Below are 7,330 nucleotides of genomic sequence, written 5' to 3' on the forward strand. Positions count from 1 at the left end.
CATAGTTTCACATCAGAAATTGCCATCATGCAACAAAATGGTATTTTGCCTTTATGTGTGCAGTAAATCTTGCATTCAGGCATAGAATCCAACATTCATCTTCAAGTGATGCCGCAGGATGTTCCCTAGAGAGTATTCCTTTAATAAGATATGGAGTGCCTACATTCTAATAAATCCTAATCCCACAAATATGTAATACTTCAGAAGCTCAGTCTTGCAGTTTACTTTCCACACTCAAAGTATAATCACCAACATAAAAGAGAGGCAAGCTGGGATGCCTTTGTACTAAAATAACAAATGTTAAATTGCAGAGATGTTAAAATGATATTGCATGGGATTTTTGAGTTTTAAATTCTATGAGAAAGTGTTTGCAAATCAAACACTCAGGCGTAAATACTGGGTAAATACGACAGTGTCTAGATACATGGGATACCTATTTATTCGTTACTATACCATGTTGGAGTCATCCACAAACTTATCTTGTAGTGCTAGGAAAGGTAGAACTGGTTTTTATCACTGCCATTGCTTATCCTTGGTATCCATAATCATTATTTCCAGCTGTCTCCCTTGTGTAAAACAGCTTCAGATTACGTCAGGACAATAAAGAAGCTTAGCTAAGAAATACCACTACAATGCTTTAAATTGCAACCTTATAGGCTGATCCTATGCATATTTACTCATCAGTAAATCTCATTGAGTTTAATGGTTCGTATTCCCAAATAATATGCTTGCTGGGATACTAGAACTATTTACTCTATCACAATTTCTGTATTTAAGTTGTCAACAGGACGACTTCAGATTAAATGACTTGTAGCATATAGCAGAGAGAATGGGAGGAGGTACCAACATCAATAACCGAAGAGTAAAGAAGGGTTGAGCCTCAAACTGGTGCTAGAAAGCAATATTGTCACATTTCCCAACCAAAGTCAAAGGATCTTCATGTATGTTAATTTTGCAAAACATAATTCACTCAAGGATATACCATGTGTCAGTCTTTTGGAAATGTTACCAATTTGTGTTATGGTATCTCCCCTCCTTATCATAGTTTTCAATATAGCTAAGGGGCTTCACCACATAAACAAAATAAAGCACTCTCATGGCAGGCCACTCCCAGAATTTGCATGTCCCTTGGACCTCAGCAACAGCCAGGACATCTCCCATGGCTTCCCCCTTATAAAATAGATCAAAGAAAAGCTGGAATAAACCCTAATGGCACAAAATCGGCAGTGTGTAAAGCTGGTGTTGCGCTATGAACTTGCCGATGAAGGACTTTCCCATGTCTGCGATCAAGGGGGAAGAGGGAAGCAAACAAAGGGAAGCAAATCTGATCCCACACGCCACCAAGAGCACTCCTTTAAGTTCAATGGGGCTCACTCTCAAGAAAGTGTGCTGAGGGTCTTAGGTCTACTCAGAAGTAAGTCCTAGCTTTCCTGGGTGCTACGAGGAAACAGTACAGCAGACTTCCCCTCCCCTCCTTTGCACACATGCCAGGGAGGGAGGCACACCCTCACAAGCCTTTAAAGGAGCCCCAGGAAACTGGCCTTCTCGCCCCTCTGATATAATCAGTTCATATCAATTTTGTCAAGAACCAGGAAGCACAACAGCCCCAGGTAAATGCTATGATTTTCCTTAATGTAGTGATGCTCAAGGTTTAATAGACCCTACAAATAATGCTTATAAGACCAATAGAGTCACTAAAATGGAAACCTGCTACACACTGAGGGCAGAAAGCATGCAAATAACCCTTTTCTACAGCACATATAATACAACATGTGTAGGAACTTCTGTGCAAATGCAAACATATGCATGTGCCTGTATGCAAGTACATGGATATACACTTACATTTAATTTACGTGGTCCTTTTCCTTTTAAAAAACACTAGTCCAACACTAGTTGTCCCACTAGTCCAATAGATGCACTAATCAATGTATTTGTGAATTGCGTGCCTCAAATACTACAACGTATGCAAGAAGGGGCATATTGGGGTGCATACTGCTCTAGTGGGGGATGAGGCTTTGAGCTTTGGTTGAGTGTGTGATGGAAAGAGAGTATGATAGAGGGCTTTCTCCGCTGTGGCACCCCGGTTGTGGAACGAGCTCCCCAGAGAGGTCCGCTTGGCGCCTACACTGTACTGCTTTCGTCGCCAGCTGAAGACCTTTTTATTCACTCAGTATTTTAACACTTAATTTTAACTTAAATTTAAATTTTACTGTTTTAACTCTGTATTTTAATCCTATATCAACTTTGCTGTGTGGTTTTATCCTGGTTGCGCTTTTTATACTGTATTTCGTAATTGTGTTTTAAACTGTTGGGTGTTTTACTGTGGTTTTAATTTTTGTGAACCGCCCAGAGAGCTTCGGCTATTGGGCGGTATAAAAATGTAATAAATAAAATAAATAAATAAATAAATAAAATAAATGATAGTAACAGGCGATTTTCATTTATTTGTTTTGTTTCTAAAATGGCATAGAACAGTATTTGAGTCACTTCCCCGGTTCCTGATGGCATACCTCATCCCAGAAAATATATTTTGATATTCACATGTTATGCATTTCATTTCTTTCAATGTTCACTCCCAAAAATGCTAACTATGATTAATGTTTTACCTTCAGTGCACACACTAACAAAGCCATGAGATCCAGTTCCTGTGTAAAAGCGATACACTGTTGTGTCAGCCAAATAGCTGCCGTTAGCCATATTAGGTCCAGGTACAAATTCAATACATATCAATGGCAAATGGGTACTTGCCCTGATCCAACTAGGGGCTAAATGTGCATAGAAGAAGGAATCACCGAAAAAGAGTTGAAAAAAGTGCAGAAAAGGGCAACTAAAATGATCAAGGGAAGGTTACAACAGCTGGGATTGTTCAGCTTGGAAAAAAGGAGGCTACTTTACATACAAGGTTATTGCTAGAGTAAAGGGGGTTGTGGGAACCATTTATGATTCAAGGATCCAGAGCAAGCATAAGCAACCTCAGGCCTAAGGTTCCAATCTGATCCACCTCACTTCCCAAGCCATCTGTCTAGGGTTTCCCTGATGGCCCCATCCATTTTTCTTGACCCTCTTTTCTACAACTACCTATCATTTGGTGGTTTCCCCAGTTTTGTGCACTTTTCTCACCCATTCTAAAAGTCTGAATGCTGTTCTTAATATTTAGTTCCCACCCAGCAATAAGTTCTTTAAACTTCTCTTGGGGTGGGTGGGTTTGGCTCCATGTCTTTTGTCTCACCCATCAATGAAATGCTTTTGAGAGCTTCTAGAACATTAAATTTGGCGCTCAGGCTGAAAGTGCTTTCCTACCCCTGTTTTAGAGCTTCAAAGTTCACATAAAACAATTTTATTTATTTATTTATTTATTTATTTATTTATTATTACATTATATACTGCCCCATAGCCGAAGCTCTCTGGGCAGTTTACAAAAGTTAAAAACAGTAAACATTAAAAACAAATATACACAGTTTAAAAACATAAAAAGCATAAAAACAACAGTATCCGTATAAAAGCAGCTATTCTGGGGTTTGTTAAAAAGAAACAAATTCAGCATATGTTATTAAATGCTGTTAAATGCCTGGGAGAAGAGAAAGGCCTTAACCTGGCACTGAAAAGATAACAATGTTGGTGCCAGGCGAGCCTCGTTGGGGAGATCATTCCATAATTGGGGGGCCACCACCGAAAAGGCCCTCTCCCTTGTTGCCATGCTCCAAGCTTCCCTCAGACTAGGACCTTAGATGTAGAGCCCAGTGAGTGGGTAGGTTCATGTTGGGAGAGGCTTTCCATCAGGTATTGTGGTCCCAAGCCATGTAAGGCTTTATAGGTCAATACCAGCATCTTGAATTGGGCTCGGAAATGTATAGGCAGCCAATGCAAGTGGGCCAGAATCATTCACTTAGCAATGTGATGTCAGAGTATAGCACAATGCACCATTTCTATAACTTGAGCTGATGTGGCAAAGCACATTTGCTGAGTGTCATACGTTACTGCTGCACATTATTGCCACATCACAAAGTATATATATTTTATATGGAAGCAAAAATGTATTTATCTAAATTATTTCCTCCCCGCAAATAAAAACATTATTTTTTTTACAGAGCTTCAGATATGTAGTCTCAACTTTAAGCCTATTTATTTAGAAAAGAAGCTTACACAAATATAAATGTACTACCCATGCTTGAGTCTAATATGAGCTGCAACATGAGAAATAAATGCCTAACAAATCCCACTTTTTATCAGGTTAGTTCATGGCCACTTCAGTATTCACAACTCACAAGATGTCCTGGACACATTATTTCTCTGAAAATGCACATAAAAATAGGTAAAACATAAAAATCCATGACAAGAATTCTCTATGGAATAACGTTCTTTAAATTTATTCCCAAGGAACCTGAGGGTTTCATCACTGCATCCATTATTATTCTGATATCATACCAAAAAAAAGTGGTGGTTGTTATTGCAACAGTAAGCAAATATTTGTGCTGTACAATGGCAGAGATCAATCAAATTGAATGTTCAAATGTGAGAGAGGTCACAGGCGTCCCTTTGGATGAACTAATGATCGATGTGATCATCCGCCCTTCTTTTATAACTGAAGAGGAGAGGAGAGCAGAGGGGGCACGTTGGCACGTGCACGAGGGGGTCAGTGTTTCCTGTCTCTTTGGTACCTTTTATGAGGGGGAAAATGACTTTACCAGAACTTGCTTAAAGTTGGTCACGTACACAGCGTCTTCATATCACAGGGACTTGCAAAGTAGAAAAAAACTGTGACCAATCTCTAATGGCTTTTTTGGGAAGCTGCCTTTATTTAGGAGAAGATAAAAATGACAACTTCATCGATTAGGCAGCAGATGAAAAACATTGTGAACAATTATTCAGAGGCCGAAATAAAAGTCTGGAAGGCAACCTCAAATGGCCTCTGGGGTCCATCCAGCTCCTTAATGACTGAAATAGCAGATCTGACTTACAATGTAGTGGCCTTCTTTGAAATCATGGGCATGATCTGGAAATGGCTGAATGACCATGGCAAGAACTGGAGGCACGTTTACAAGGTTTTAACTCTTTTGGATTACCTGATGGTGCAGCAATGCAAAGAGAACATCTTTACAATCCAGACTCTGAAGGATTTTCAATACATTGACCAGGATGGTAAGGACCAGGGCATCAATGTGCGGGAGAAGCAGCTGGTGTTCCATCTGAAAGATGATGAATGGCTCAAGGCAGAGAGGATCCAGGCCTTGAAGACCAAAGAACTCAGGGCACAGGTGGCTACTGGGATAAGTAGTAATCAGATCACCTTTGGCAGAGGTTCCAGCTAGTCTAACCTGTCCACCAGCTACTCTGAGCAAGAGTACAGCAAGTCCGGGGGCTCTCCAGCATCTTACCACGGGTCTACATCACCTCGAGTGTCTTCAGAGCTGGAGCAGGCACAACCTCAGACAAGTGGGGAGGAAGAGCTGCAACTGCAATTAGCCCTGGCAATGAGCAGAGAAGTTGCAGGACAGGAAGAGAGCCTTCGTTGTGGTGATGATTTAAGATTGCAGATGGCTTTGGAGGAAAGCCACAGAGATACTGTCAAAATTCCCAAAAGGAAGGAGCACACCACTCTGTGTGCTCAGATGCCCTGCCCACCTCAGTGCCGCCTCCCCCGAAAGGAGAGCTGTGGGGGCTACCAGCTGCAGCAAACAAAACAGATCCTTGGGGGGGGACCTGCAGTCATTACTCTTTGAATCTGTGGCAATCATTTGGTGCCAAACCAGCAGCCCCTGTCTATCTGTGTGGTATGTCAGCATCATCATCTGGTGCCCAGCCCCTCCCAAAGAATGTGGACCCCTTGGCTTCCTCTCAGCCACCCCCTGTGGCAACAAATGCTTCCATTGACCCTTGGGGATCAGCGCCAGCAAACAAGCCTATTTCTACTTCTGGTAGTAAGTCTTTTGACCTCTTCAGCGATTTGAATGGAACAATTAAAGATGACTTTTCTGAATTTGACAGCCTTCGAACATCTAAAAATCAAGAGACAATTAATCCGTGTCTATATCCAGCATCACTCTAAAGAAGGATACCAAGCGGATTCGGGTTCCACTTTGTCAGCCCAGAACAGTGGTACGACCAGCTCCGACCTCTTTGAATGTCAGCCTGCAAACTCGACCTCGAGTAAACAGAGTGTGGTTCGGAAAACTCCTGAGTCTTTCTTGGGCTCTGTTGAACCTGGATTCATTGGTATGTAAGCCACCTCAACCAGCACCTTCGCTGAATCCTTTCTTGGCTCAAGGAATCGCTGCTGCTGCTCCGATCAACCCCTTCCAGGTGAATCAGCCCCTCACTCTTAATCAGATGTGGTCGAGTCCTGTCATGGGAAGCAGCGCATCCTTCAACACTGTGCCAGCTGTCATTGTGGAGCCAGTACCTCTGCCTTCTGTGGTGCCGGTGGCCATGGCCATGGCCCCCATGCCAGCCATGGGCATTATGGCATCTCTTACCAGAATGGGCAAGGGGATGAACATGAACATTGTGGGGTCAATGGCGCAGCCACTCCACAGTACTGCAATTGCCCCATCAGCCTCCCTGCCTGCAAACATGACTAATCCTTTCCTCCTAGAATGCCTGTTGTAGGGAAGCGAACTTGGTGAAAGGTTTGCAGGACTGAGCAAAATTTCTGAGGCTGTCTTGGGCTGAACCATGTGCACAAGGGACTTGTGGAGCTAGATGTGCGGTTTACAGTTGTGTTCTTTGAAGAATCCTCTCACTACTCACCATTTAATCTAAACCTAGCCTTTGTTGCAGATGGTACTTCTCACTATTGACTTGTAGGAGCATTGCATAAAATGATCAGACTTGGTCACCAAAGTTAGGTTTCTTCTTGCTCTTCCCTTCCCCATTTGTTTGTTTGTTTGTTTGTTAATCATTTCAATAATTACGGGAAGGACCTGACATTTTAAATAGCCCTCTTTGCTATATTTTGTAGATGGTAAACTGGACCCTGAAGTGGCTGCGAGTCACATCTGTTAGAATTCCATGCTCGTAAAAAATAGATCTGAGACTCAAGAGTGCTAGTGAATGCATTTGCACATAAGCATATACACATCTACGCTGTAGGTTCACCCTTAGTCCTTATAAATTGAAGAAGAGGAAGAAGGAGAAGGGGGGATTTGGGGTGCCCAGAAGTTATCTATCTATCTATCTATCTATCTATCTATCTATCTATCTATCTATCTATCTATCTATCTATCCATCCATCCATCCATCCATCCATCCATCCATCCATCCATCCATCCATCCTTATGAAATTGTAGCCCAAAACTGTACCTTTTTTTCTGGGGTTGGGTGAGAAGGGTTG

At 42.0% G+C, this 7,330-nt stretch overlaps 1 pseudogene; it reads left to right on the forward strand.

The window, feature by feature from the left end:
• The first annotated feature begins 4,710 nt into the window (after positions 1-4,710).
• LOC134400271 (epsin-2-like) lies at positions 4,711-7,114 on the forward strand (annotated as a pseudogene).
• Positions 7,115-7,330: the final 216 nt, after the last annotated feature.

This window comes from Elgaria multicarinata, chromosome 6, assembly GCF_023053635.1.
Source record: "Elgaria multicarinata webbii isolate HBS135686 ecotype San Diego chromosome 6, rElgMul1.1.pri, whole genome shotgun sequence".
NCBI lineage: Eukaryota > Metazoa > Chordata > Lepidosauria > Squamata > Anguidae > Elgaria > Elgaria multicarinata.